Genomic DNA, 14,318 nt, shown 5'->3' on the forward strand with positions numbered 1-14,318 from the left:
ATTGTACAGTACATAAAGAAAGCAAAAAACAGACGGTAACACTTAGACATATATACTGTGTTGCAGCACAGCCAAAACACAGCACAGATGCAAAACTGTATAGTACATTTCATGAAATACAGTATAAGAAATCAAATACCATAAGACATGCTATGCACTATGCATTCTAACCTTAAACAATCATTGACTATGGATAAGACTATGGGTGGAGGGGAGGGGGATGAGGGAGGGGGAGTCACGTTGCCCGAAGCTTTATTGACCAGACAGACACATATAAGGGGAGGGCAATAAATAGACAGGACATCAATATAACAACAGACATCGTGAAATGGGGAGTGGGGCCACGTCACAGTTCTTATCACTCAGTTCAATGGGGAAAGGGCCAGAAGAAGGGGGGGTTAGTCCTCTTCTTCCTTAGGGCTATCCCGGATGGAGTAGTCTCTGAGCAGGCTGTGGATCAGCCTGCGGCAGTCCTGCACGGACATCCTCTCCCTCCTCAGGATGAGGCGATTCCTGGCAAACCACACAGCTTCCTTAAAACAGTTTATAAGGCGCCAGGCTTCCTGGGTCGCCCCAACAGTGTGTGTGCCGGGGAACAGTCCATAAAGCACTGAATAGTATGATAGGTGGCTCCTGGGCACACAGTCCTTAAACTCAGTCTCTAGGGCATCCAGCAGCAACTGTGCATAGGTGCAGTCCCAGAAGAGGTGCATAGATGTTTCCTCGCGAACGAGGCACCAGGGACAATGTCTGTACCTACACAAGTTTCGGGAGTGCATGAATGACCGGTGAGGCAAGCCACCCTGGATGTCCATCCATGACAAGTCTTTATGTCTATTAGTTAGTCTCTTGGATGCCACATACTCCCAGACAAACTTAACAGTTGCCGCCGGGAGCCCTGGGATTGATTCCATAGTGTCTCTGGCTCTGATGAGCTTGTGGACAGTTTTTGGCTTCCACAAGTCGGGTTTCAATCCCTCCAGTTGGTGTTCCCTCACAAACTTGGACACGTCCAGGTAGAACCACGGAGTGGTCCAGTTGTAAGGGATGGAGCTGTCCCACTTGTCCCATTTAAGGGTCCTCCACAATGGTAGGAGGAAGAAGCGGGACATGGAGTTCCCCGCAGAGCCGGCACAATTGTCAATCAAAGTTCTGCGGATGCAAGTACATACAAAGAAGGCTCTCAGCATAGTTGGAATGTCTGGAATGCCTTTGCCACCTTTGAGGGGATCCTTGTACATAATGCTCCGCTTCACTCTGTCCATTTTGGAGCCCCAGATGAAGTGGAAAGTGGCCCGGGTAATGGCCTTGCAGACCGCAGTTGGCGGCGGCCAGGCCTGGGCTGTGTACTGCAGGACGGGAAGGATCCCGTTCCGCAGCACAAGGGCTTTCCCTTCGATGGAAAGGTCTCTGAGGCTCCACAGTCCAATTTTCTGTCTCACTGTCGCAAGTTTCTCATCCCAGCACTTCCGGGCGGCTCCATCATCACCGAACCAGACCCCCAGAATTTTGATGAGGTCCGGTTTGACGGTAAATGGGAAAGGAGCCGAGGACGACAGGTGCCAGTTTCCGAAGAGCATGGCTCTGACTTCCCGCAGTTGACTTTTGCCCCCGAAGCACGGCCGAAGTCCTCACAGGTCTGGATGAGTGCTGCCACCGAGCATTGATCCGCGCAGAAGACAGTGACGTCGTCCATGTACAGCAAACACTTGGCCACTGGGTGGTCTGGACCTGGTGCGGTGATCCCTCTAATCTCTGGATTCTGTCTGATGGATAGGGCCAGGAGCTCTATAACACAAACAAAAAGAAGAGGTGAAAGAGGGCAGCCTTGTCTGACCCCAGAGAGAACAGGAAAGGAGTCAGTCTTCCAGCCGTTCACCAACACCGTGCTGTGGATATCAAGGTACATAAGGTTAACATACGAACAAAACAATTCACCAAGACCAAATTTTCGCAGCACCTTACCCATCAGCTCATGAGAGACACGGTCAAAGGCCTTTTCCTGATCAAGACTGATCAGGGCCGTGCGCACATTACGATCTTTCACGTAATGGACCGTGTCCCTGAGGAGGGCAAGGCTGTCTGCGATCCTGCGGCCTGGTATACCACAGGTCTGATCCAGATGAACAATCTGTCCGATGACAGCCTTCAGCCTAATGGCCAGTACCTTGGCGAGGATCTTGTAGTCCACGTTCAGAAGAGAGATGGGCCTCCAATTTTTCAGCTCACATCTCTCCCCCTTCCGCTTATACAAGATCGTGATCATCCCTTCCCTCAGCGAAGGAGGCATTTTTCCCTCCACCACCATCTCCTCATACAGCTCGAGCAGGTCCGGGCCGATTAGATCCCACAGCGCTACATAGAGCTCAGCTGGGAGACCATCGTTACCTGGAGTCCTGCCTTGCCTAAAGGATTTGGTGGCAGAGAATACCTCCTCCAGCGCCAGGGGAGCGTCCAGCGCCGATCTGCCTGCAGGATCAATAGGGTTAGTGATACCTGACAGGAACTTGTCGGCCATGTCGTTGTCAGTCGTCTTAGGGGAGTAGAGGTCGCTGTAGTAGTCGCGGACGACCTTCATCACGCCCTCCTTCCCCTGTCTGGGAATGCCATTCTCATCTCGCAGCTCGGTCAGGGGCGTGTGGCCAGAGTGGAGTTTCCTGAAAAAGAAAGAAGAACACGTCTCACCCTTCTCCAGATTCTCCACCTTGGAACGGAAGACGATACGTCTGGACTCCTCCTCAAAGTGCCTTTTCAGGCTTTTTTTGGTCTCATCCAGGTCGTCCTTCACGTCCCAGCCGCACCGCTGGAGGTCCACCAGGGACTGGAGCTCACGCTGCAGATTTCTGAGGTTCCTCTTACGGTCGCATGCCTGGATACGCCCTTTGACCTGAAAGAAACTGCGGATGTTAGATTTGGCATATTCCCACCAGTCAGACATACAGTCAAAATAACATTTGTCATTTTTCCATGTGATGTAGGCATCCTTAAGCTCAGCCAATACCTTCTCCTTTTCCAGCAGGGCACAGTTCAACTTCCAGGAACCTGGGCCAGATGGAAAACATGGCCCAGAATTCCTTGGAAGAGAATGGCCCTGTGGTCAGAGAAGAAGCAGAGAACCATAGAATGCCTAACCTGCTGCACTGCCCGGGAGGTGAACACAAAGTCAACGCGGGAACGCACAGAGCCATCGGGGCGGCTCCACGTGAAATTCACGGAGCCGGCCCCCATGGAGCCCACAGCGTCCCGCACTGATGCTTCGGCCACCATTTCCCGGAGCAGATTGGACGTGATGTCCAGCTTCGCAGAGTTGCAGGTGCTTCGTCCATCCCCTTCGATCGGGCAGTTGAAGTCTCTAGCCATCACTACAGCCCTGGTGGTGGCGAGCTGGGTCCGCAGGGTCTGGAATAGTTCCAAACGCTCATTCTTGATAGGTGAAGCGTACACGCAGATAAGCCTGATAGGCTCACCTGCCCAGGAGCCATCTACGACAATGAGTCTGCCGCAGACAAGCTCCTGAACAGAATCCAGCGTGAAGAGGCTCCCCCTGATCAGAATGGCTACCCCTGCAGACTTACACTCACCTCCACTGGACAAGTAGGATGGGCCATGGGACCACTACCGGGCCAGGTGCTTGTAGGACCTGGAGAAAGGGAGAGAGCATTCCTGCAACATGTATACATCACATTTCTGAATGTCAAGGAAAGTAAAAACAGACTGTCTCCTAGCCTTATCCTTAATGCTCCTCACATTAATGGTAAGAATATTAAAAGCTACCATCTGTTAAGAGAAAGGGCAGGTTAGGTTACGATACATTTACGTTACCACTCCCATCGGGGGGCGCAGCGTCCGGCTCTGCAGCTGGATCTCCTTCATGGGTTGGTTCCGTAATGCCAAGCAGCTGGTCGATGTCGCTGTCGCAGACGAGTTCAGTCGCCCCGAACTCGTCGTAACATTCCACCAAGGCCGCCATCTCCTCCTCGAGGGTGGGGGCGGGCTGGGGTGGTTCCACCAACTCAACTACTGCCTTTTTGGAAGTTTCCGGGTCGGCAGCGGGGCTCTCCAACACCTTCCTCTTCCATCTCAGCGTGGTCGGACCTGCAGAGGCAAGGGGTGGAAACTCCTCCTCGGAGAGGGGAGGGGCAGAGGGGGTGGAGGGAAGAGGGGTGGGTTGGGCAAGAGGTCGGGAGGGTGAGGGAGGGGGGTGAGCAGCAGTGGAGGGGGGTGCTGTCACAGAGGGAGGTAGGGGAGGAGGGGTGGGGATGACAGGGGCAGGGGGGGTTTCTTACCACCTTGTCTCTGCGGCTTCGGCTGCTTCTGTACCGGCTGGGGAGGCACCGTGGGGGTAACTCCCTTCACTGCTGCGGCGTAGGACCTCGCTCTGTCAGGGCATGCCTTGTAGAGGTGGTCTCCTTTGCCGCACAGGTTGCAGACGAGCTTCGTGGGGCAGTCCTTTGTCTCGTGGCCGGCCACGTGACAGAACTTGCATGCCGAGACCTTGCACTCTCTTCCCACGTGGTCTTTCCCACTGCACTTTCGACAGGTGCGTGGTTGGTCCGCGTAGTAGATGAGTCCAGCGGTTCCCCCCAGGGAGAAGCACTGTTTGAGGTGCTTGACTCCGTCTGGGCACGAAGTGTCCTTGTAGAGCCTGAGTACCACCGACCACTTTCCGTCCCAGAGCCCGTTGCTCAGCAGGACCCTTGTGGGGTCCCTGATGACCGTGCAGGATCTGTTCAGGAACGTGACGATGTCTTTGGCAGGCACATGTGGACTTCGCTTTGAAACCATCAACCGCCTCTCCTCCCTTTGAATAGGGCAGTTGCCCACAAAGCGAGAGAGAGGGGAATCAGGCTTCGCCGCTTTCACCGCCTCCCAATACCTCTTGCAGATGGCAATGGTGGCAAAGGTGACGTAAAAGATCCCCTTGATGAAGGTCTGGGTGCTGAGGACTTCGGGGGCCGAGAATCCTTGGTCCAGGACCATCATCTTGCCGAATTGCACCAGCGAAAGGTCCGGCACCCGTCCGTCCACCTCCTTCAGCTTCATCACCATGGTCTGCCTCATCCAGGGTTCCAGGGCTGGGGTAGCCTTGGAGCAATCCCTGGCGGGTACCGCTGGTGGTGTTGCTGAAGGGGGGCAGGAGCTGGGGTCGGCCACCTCTGCTGGGGTTTCGGCCGGGGACTTGCCCTTCTTCCCGGCGAGGGGGGCTGGAGCGGAGGCTGTGGCCATCCTTCCGGCTTCTCGGGGCAAAAAGGGTCTTTTCCGGGACCCCGGCAGGGGAGGAAGGAGGAGATCTCTTCAGAGGGCAGAGCAACACAAGTCTAACCCTCCAAGGTGGCTAGAGAGCGATGCATGGCTTCAGAGAGCAGAGCAAAGCAAGTCTAACCCTCCACGGAGGCTGGAGAGCGTTGCAGAGCTTCGGAGGGCAGAGCAGAAAGTCTGATCCTCGGCGGCGGCTCCGGAGCGGTGGAGGCTTCAGAGGGCAGAGCAGAAAAGTCTGACCCTCCTAGGCAGCTCGGGAGTGCTGCAAGGCTTCGAGAGGGCAGAGCAAACAAGTCTGCCTCTCTCAGGTGGCTAGGGTGCGTTGTCTCCCTCCTCAGGCGAAATCCTCTTCTCCTCGCATTCGGGGGGGTGGAGCTTCTTCCTCGGCGTCAAGAGGTGGAGGGGTCGGCAGTCGCTTCGGAGGGCAGAGCAGAGCAAGTCTGACCCTCAGTCTTCTCTGGCTTCTCCCTCTTCAGCGATGTCTTCTCCTCGCAGTCTCGACGTTTTCGCTCTTTCGCTCTTCTCGGCCTGGCAGCGGTAGCCCTGAGAAGGACCGTTGTCGGTCCAAGAAACAAGTAGCAGAGCTGCCTCTCAGAATGAACTGATAAGAACAGATTTTTTTGATTGAAAAAGCAGGTCTTTATTGTACATAAAGAATGCAAAAAACAGACGATAACAAATATCACACATATACCGTGTCGCAGCACAGCCAAAACACAGTACACATGCAAACAGTATAGTACATATTATAAAATACAGTACAAGATAAACTCACACTATAGACTATACTATGCACTATGCATTCTAACGGTAACATTTACACAACAGTATACAAGACTATGGGTGTGGAGGGTAGGGGGTGAGGGAGGAAGCTTTATTGACCAGACAGACACATATAAGGGGAGGGCAATAAATAGAAATACATCAACAAAACAACAGACATTGTGAAGTGAGGGGGGAAGGGGCCACGGTCCCAAAGTCTTATAAAACAGTCCAAACAAGGGGAAAGGACCAGAAGAAAAGGGGTTTAGTCCTCTTCTTCCTCAGGGCTATCCCGAATGGAAAAGTCTCTGAGCAGGCTGTGAACCAGCCTGCGGCAGTCCTGAACGGACATTCTCTCCCTCCGCAATATGAGACGATTTCTGGCAAACCACAAAGCGTCCTTAACACAGTTTATAAGGCGCCAGGCTTCCTGGGTCGCCCCATATGTGTGGGTGCCCGGGAATAGTCCATACAGTACCGAAAGGTATGAAAGATAGTTCCTGGGCACCGAGTCCTTGAATTCAGTCTCTAGGGCATCCAACAACAACTGTGCGTAGGTGCAGTCCCAGAAGATGTGCATGGAGGTTTCTTCATGCACAAAGCACCAGGGACAATGTCTATACCTACACAAGTTTCGGGAGTGCATGAATGACCGGTGAGGCAGGCCTCCCTGAATGGCACGCCCAGTTGGTGCTCCCTCACAAACTTGGACACATCCAGGTAGAACCATGGAGTAGTCCAGTTGTAAGGGATGGAGCTGTCCCACTTGTCCCATTTAAGGGTCCTCCACAATGGTAGGAGGAAGAAGCGGGACATGGAGTTCCCCGCAGAGCCAGTACAATTGTCAATCAAAGTTCTGCGGATACAGTTACATGCAAAGAAGGCTCTCAGCATAGTTGGAATGCCTTTGCCACCTTTGAGGGGATCTTTGTACATAACAATCCGCTTGACTCTGTCCATTTTGGAGCCCCAGATGAAGTGGAAAACGGCCCGTGTGATGGCCTTGCAGATCGTGGCCAGAGGTGGCCAGGCCTGGGCGGTGTACTGAAGAACAGGAAGAATCTCATTCCGCAGCACAAGTGTTTTCCCTTCGATGGTGAGGTCTCTGAGACTCCACAATCCCAATTTCTGACGCATTGTCGCAAGTCTTTCATCCCAGCACTTTAGGGCCGCTCCATCTCCCCCGAACCAGACACCAAGGATCTTGATGAGGTCTGGCTTTACCGTGAATGGAAATGGAGTGGAGGACGACAGGTGCCACTTTCCGAAGAGCATAGCCTCTGACTTCCCAAGGTTGACCCTTGCTCCTGAAGCACGGCCGAAGTCTTCGAAGGTCTGGACGAGGGCCGTCACCGATCTCTGGTCTGCGCAGAACACAGTGACGTCATCCATGTACAGCGAACACTTGGCCTCTGGGTGGTCTGGACCCGGTGCGGTGATCCCTCTGATCTCTTGATTTTGCCTGATGGATACAGCGAAGAGCTCTATAACACAAACAAAAAGAAGAGGTGAAAGAGGGCAGCCTTGTCTGACCCCAGACATAACCGAAAAGGGGTCAGTCTTCCAGCCGTTCACCAACACCGAGCTGTAAATGTCAAGGTACATCAGGTTAACATACGAACAGAATAGCTCACCAAGACCAAATTTACGCAGTACCTTGCCCATCAGCTCATGGGAGACACGGTTAATGGCCTTTTCTTGATCAAGACTGATCAGGGCTGTGCACACATTACGGTCTTTCACGTAATGGACCATGTCTCTGAGGAGGGCAAGGCTGTCTGCGATTCTGCGGCCGGGAATGGCGCAGGTTTGGTCTGGATGAATGATCTGCCCAATGACAGCCTTCAGCCGGTTGGCCAGTACCTTGGCGAGCATTTTGTTGTCCACGTTCAGAAGAGAGATGGGACGCCAATTTTTCAGGTCACATCTCTCCCCCTTACGCTTATACAAGATCGTGATCATTCCTTCCCTCAGCGAAGAAGGCATTTTGCCCTCCACCACCATCTCCTCGTACAGCTCGAGCAGGTCCGGGCCAATGAGATCCCACAGCGCTGGGAGACCATCACTGCCCGGAGTCCTGCCCTGCCTAAAGGATTTAGCGCCAGAGAGCACCTCCTCCAATGCCAAGGGAGCATCCATGGCTGATTTACCTGCAGGATCAATAGTGTTAGTGATACCTGACAGGAACTTATCCGCCTCATCTGTGTCTGTAGTCTTAGGGGAGTAGAGGTCGCTGTAGTAGTCGCAAACGACCTTCATCACGCCCTCCTTCCCCTGTCTGGGGATGCCATTCTCATCACGCAGTTCTGTCAGGGGCGTATGGCCAGAGTGGAGTTTCCTGAAAAAGAAAGAAGAACACGTCTCACCCTTCTCCAGATTCTCCACCTTGGAACGGACTCCTCCTCAAAGTGCCTTTTCAGGCTCTTTTTGGTCTCGTCCAGGTCGTCCTTCACGTCCCAGCCGCACCGCTGGAGGTCCACCAGGGACTGGAGCTCACGCTGCAGTTTTCTGAGGTTCCTCTTACGGTCGCATGCCTGGATACGCCCTTTAGCCTGAAAGAAACTGCGGATGTTAGATTTGGCATATTCCCACCAATCAGACATACAGTCAAAGTAACATTTGTCGGTACTTGTTTCCTATCTGGGCGCCCATCGCGGGCATCGCGTGTACATCGCATGCCATTATAATGACATGCGATGCGACCGACGCGATTACCGCGATTTTACATAGGGAACAATGTTAAATGTCCCAATTGACCCGAATTCACATAGGGAACAATGTTAAATGTCCCAATTGACCCGATTTCACATAGGGAACAATGTTAAATGCCCCCCCCCCCCCCCAATTGTTAACGCCACTCCCCGATCAACGTCAACCCGAAGCGTGGCGAGCGCAGCGAGCCCGCGAGGGGCAGCGGTACGCGTCCTCCGACCTTTTCATACCCCTACTATCCACTAGGGCGTGTAGTGAGAATAGAATAGTGTGGCGAGCGCAGCGAGTCACCGAGCCCGAAGCGTGGCGAGCGCAGCGAGCCCCGCGAGGGGACGCGGATACCTTCACAGGTATCCACATCCCCTTGCGGGCTTCACAGGTGTCCGCGTCCGCTCGCCATGCTTCGGGCTCAGTGGCTCGCTGCGCTCGCCACACTATTCTATTCTCACTCCACGCCCTAGTGGATAGTAGGGGTATGAAAAGGTCGGAGGACGCGTACCGCCGCCCCTCGCGGGCTCGCTACGCTCGCCACGCTTCGGGTTGACGTTGATCGTGGAGTGGCATTAACAATTGGGGGGGGGGGGGGGGCATTTAACATTGTTCCCTATGTGAAATTGGGTCAATTGGGGCATTTAACATTGTTCCCTATGTGAAATCAAGTCAATTGGGACATTTAACATTGTTCCCTATGTAAAATCGTGGTAATCGCGTCGGTCGCATCGCATGCGTTTTTTTGTCAGCACGCGACGCGACCGATGCGATTTTTTTGCTTGCGATGCCCACGATCAAAATCGTGGGCGCCCTACTAGGAAACAAGTACCCATTTGTCATTCTTCCATGTGATGTAGGCATCCTTAAGCTCAGCCAGTACTTCCTCCTTTTCCAGTAAGGCACAGTTCAACTTCCAGGAGCCTGGGCCAGATGGCAAACCATGGCCCAGAACCCCTTGGAAGAGAATGGCCCTGTGGTCAGAGAAGAAGCAGGGAACCATAGAATGCCTAACCTGCTGCACTGCCCTGGATGTGAACACAAAGTCAATGCGGGAACGCACGGAGCAGTCGGGGCGGCTCCACGTGAAATTCACGGAGCCAGCCCCCATGGAGCCCACAGCGTCCCGCAGTGATGCTTCGGCCACCATTTCCCTGAGCAGGTTGGACGTGATGTCCAGCTTCGCAGAGTTGCAGGTGCTTCGACCATCCCCTTCAATCGGGCAGTTGAAGTCCCCGGCCATCACTACAGCCCTGGTGGTGGCGAGCTGGGTCCGCAGGGTCTGGAATAATTCCAAACGCTCATTCTTAAAAGGAGAAGCATACACGCAGATTAGCCTGATGTGCTCGCCTGCCCAGGAGCCATCTACGACAAGCAGCCCGCCGCAGACAAACTCCTGAACAGAATCCAACGTGAAGAGGCTACCCCTAATCAGAATGGCTACCCCTGCAGACCTGCACTCACCTCCACCGGACCAGTAAGATGGACCATGAGACCACTGCCGGGCCAGATGCCTATAAGACCTGGAGAAAGGGAGAGAGCATTCCTGCAACATATACACATCACATTTCTGAATGTCAAGAAAGGTAAAAATAGATTGACGTCTGTTCTTATCCTTAATGCTCCTTACATTAATGGTAAAAAGATTAAAAGCTACCATTTGTTAAGAGAAAAAGGCAGGGTCATTGTACGTTTACATTACCACTCCCATCGGGAGGCGTTTCATCAGGGTCTGCAGCCGGATCTCCCTGTTGGGGTGTATGGATGCAGTCAAGTATTTTGTCGATCTCACACAGGCTGTTGAGCTCAGGTACTCCGCTCTCCTCCAAGACCTCTACATAGGCCTCCATCTCCTCCTCGAGGGTGAGGGAGCCCTGGACTGGCTCGACCGATTCCACTTCTGCTTTCTTAGAAGATTCTGGGTCGGCAGCTGGGCTGTCCAACTCCTTCCTCTTCCTTCTCGGCTGTACATTTCCTGCATGGGCAAGTGGTGGAAACTCTTCCTCTGAGAGGAGAGGGACAGGGAGGGGGCGAGAGGGGGTGGTGGGAAGAAGGGTGGGCTGGATCACAGGTCGGGAGGGTGAGGGAGGAGGGGTGGTGCGAGCAGCCGGGATGGGAGTAGCTGTCACAGAGGGAGGGAGGGGAGGAGGGTTAGGAATGGTGGGGGAAGGTTTCTTACCACCTTCTTCCTCTGCACAGGTGTGGGTGGCACCTTGGGAGGGACGATCACACCCGATGCTGCTGCGGCATAGGATCTTGCTCTACTTGGACAATCCTTCTAGACATGATCCACTGAGCCGCACAGGTTGCAGGTCTTCTTCGTGGGGCAGTCTTTTGTCTCATGGCCGGCCAGTCAACAAATCCTGCAAGCCTGGACCTTGCATTCCTTCCCAAAGTGGTCCTTTCCATCACACTTACGACAACTGCGTGGCTGGTCCACGTAGTGGATAAGTCCTGCAGTTCCCCCCAGGGAGAAGCACGGTCTGAGGTGCTTGACTCCATCTGGGCATGAAGTGTCTTTGTGCAGCCTGACAATCACCGCCCATTTTCCAGTCCAGAGTCCATTCTCGTAAAGGATCCTTGAGGGGTCCTTTATTACGGTGCAGGATCGGCTGAGAAATGTGATGATGTCCTTGATGTTTGTGTGTGGGCTTCGCATTGAAACCGTCACCCGCCTCTCCTCTCTTTGGATAGGGCAGTTGCCCACAAAGCGAGAGAGAGGGGACTCAGGCTTCGCCGCTTTCACCGCTTCCCAATACCTCTTGCAGATTGCGATGGAGGCAAAGGTGGCGTAGAAGATGCCTCTGAAGAAGCTCTGGACACTGAGCATTTCAGGTGCAGAGAATCCTTGCTCCAGGACCATCTTCTTGCCGAAGTACTCAACCATCATGTCCGGCACCATTCCGTCTACCTCCTTTAGCTTCATCACCACGGTCTGCCTAATCCAGGGCTCCAGGGCAGGGACGCCTTTGGATTGGTCCTGGACGGGCACCGTTGGTGGTGTCACAGAAGGGGCAGTGGAGCTAGGGCCGGCCAATCTGGTCGGGCATTCGGCCGGTGACTTACCCTTCTTCCCGGGCTTCCTCCCAGCGAATGGGGCCGAAGTGGAGGCTGTGGCCATCCTTCCGGCTTCTCGGGGCAGCTGAAGTCGGGGTAAAGGTTCTTCTCCGGCGTCGAGAGGAGGAGATAAAGGGGTCGCTTCAGAGGGCAGAGCAAAACAAGTCTAACCCTCCAAGGAGGCTAGAGAGCGATGCACGGCTTCAGAGGGCAGAGCAAAGCAAGTCTAACCCTCCACGGAGGCTGGGGAGCGTTGCAGAGCTTCGGAGGGCAGAGCAGAAAGTCTGACCCACGGCGGCGGCTCCGGAGCGGTGGAGGCTTCAGAGGGCAGAGCAGAAAAGTCTGACCCTCCTAGGCAGCTCGGGAGTGCTGCAAGGCTTCGAGAGGGCAGAGCAAACAAGTCTGCCTCTCCCAGGTGGCTAGAGTGCGTTGCAATCCTCTTCAGGCGAAGTCCTCTTCTCCTCGCGGTCGGGGCGAAGCTTCTTCCTCGGCGTCGAGAGGAGGAGGGGTCGGCAGTCGCTTCAGAGGGCAGAGCAAGTCTGAGCCTCAGTCTTCTCCGGCTTCTCCCTCTTCTGGCGATGTTTTCTCCTCCTCGCAGTCTCGACGTCTTCGCTCTTTCGCTATTCTCGGCCTGGCAGCGGTAGCCCTGAGAAGGACCGTTGTCGGTCGAAGAAACAAGAAACAGAGCTGCCTCTCAGAATAAACTGATAAGAACAGATGAGTTTGAAAAAACTCAGGAGCCCGAGGTGTGCTCCCTACCACCAGTGCTGTGCCTAAACACGTGCAAAGGGGGCCGTGCGTTCGAGTGGGCTTATCTCCCGGAGGAGACGGGCCCCGTTTTTCCCCTAACCCCTCTCAACCATAAGGCCGAAGAGGGGAAAATAGGGAACGGTGGGTCCTCTTCGCCGAAGCTTAGAGAGACCCTCATTCCTCAACCCCCGAAAGGGTTAGGACGGTGGGTCCTCCGCACCCCATGGTTTGGAGAGACCCGCAGTGGACTTCCCTCTGCCTTGCGGCTCGGGGTCGTCCTCGGGGGGACCGCAGCTCTCCCCAAAAGGCGAGAGCTTTGGCACGTTGGGGAAATGGAAGACCCGTAAGGGACGACCACACAACCCAAAAAAACGTGACACACTACAGAAAACAGAAAATGTGAAAAAGTGCACGAACGTGGAGAAGAAGGGAAATAAATAATAAAGAGGACCCCAGCCAGAAGGCCGGGGTGGGGGTGTGAAAAATTGTCCTACCTCATCCAAAAGGACGAGGTAAGGACGTGCAGCCTATCCTAGAGGGGGAAGTGCGCAGTGCAAGTGCTTACTTGTGCCAGGTGATTTGGGGGATCACCCGTGCAGGTTCAGCACCCCCGAGTTTCCCCGGGGGCACAGTGCAGCCTCGGACTCCAGGCAGCCAGCCAGTCAGCGTCCGACCAAGTGTTTCTCCGCTCAACCAGTGGGCCCTTTCCGACCCCCGGCATGGGAATGGATACTCCACCGGGCTTTTTCGGTGAGTCTCCCCCGCAGAGGCCCAAATAGACCAACTGAGGAAGAAGAAACCACCTACTCAGTCCCGACGTTTCACCTCTCTCAGGGATTGAGTACTGGGCTGGGCTTTTCGCTGTCTCCCTGGCCGGGGGCGACATGTTACCCCCGGACCAGAGAGCAATCTACTCGGTCCCAGCTTTTCCCTTCTTCCTGGGAGTGGATACTAGACCGGGCTTTTCAAGTGACTCTCCCACAGAGGCAAAGACCCCTGAACAAGAGCCCCATCTCAAAGCACCGATGCTTCTCCCCTCCCTACCAGTGGAGAGAATGGTATTCCCTCCCTAGCAGGGCATCGATACTCAGCCATTCCTAGCACTTGCCCAGAACATGAGGTAATGCTCGTCCTCAGCTCAGTAACAAGATGCTACGGTACTGCTTTTCTCTATTCTCTGCCAGGGGGCGGTCCAGACTCAACTGATAAGAACAGATTTTTTTTTTTTTTTTGCCATATCAGGTCAGTACATCCACTTATACTTTGTCAGTTTGACGTTCCAACCCAGTCGTGCCTTCTTATCATGCATGGATCTTTTAAAAAGAAAAATCTGTTTCTTATCACTTCGTAAAATATCAAAAGAATGTACAAGAAAACCAAAACAATACCATGCCACAATTTTCAGCATAACAATTAACGAACAAGGCAAAAAAACAAATCATACTTTAGCATAACCATGCTTAATCAGTATTCACCACAAATCTCCATTTCTTTACTTTCCAATAACCCTCCGCGTCAGTACCCACCCCATCATTCCTTTTATCATATAAATAACAAACATACAACTTACCCAATACCATTTTCACACAATCATTGACAGACAATTCATCCTTCCTGAATACACTCAAATTCCTTGCATCCCACGACACTTCTTTTACACAAGCCACAATCAACCACAACAATCTTGCCCTTACATTACCACATGCACCCAGCCCAAACATAAGCATTTTCCACGAAACAACATTCATTCCCACCAATTCCTTGCATAACCCACCCATACTTTTCCATAC

At 53.7% G+C, this 14,318-nt stretch overlaps 1 pseudogene; it reads right to left on the reverse strand.

The window, feature by feature from the left end:
- Positions 1-4,094: 4,094 nt before the first annotated feature.
- LOC146009709 (uncharacterized) lies at positions 4,095-11,842 on the reverse strand (annotated as a pseudogene).
- Positions 11,843-14,318: the final 2,476 nt, after the last annotated feature.

The sequence above is a fragment of the Crinia signifera genome, chromosome 6 (assembly GCF_055691185.1).
Source record: "Crinia signifera chromosome 6, ASM5569118v1, whole genome shotgun sequence".
In the NCBI taxonomy this organism is placed as follows: domain Eukaryota; kingdom Metazoa; phylum Chordata; class Amphibia; order Anura; family Myobatrachidae; genus Crinia; species Crinia signifera.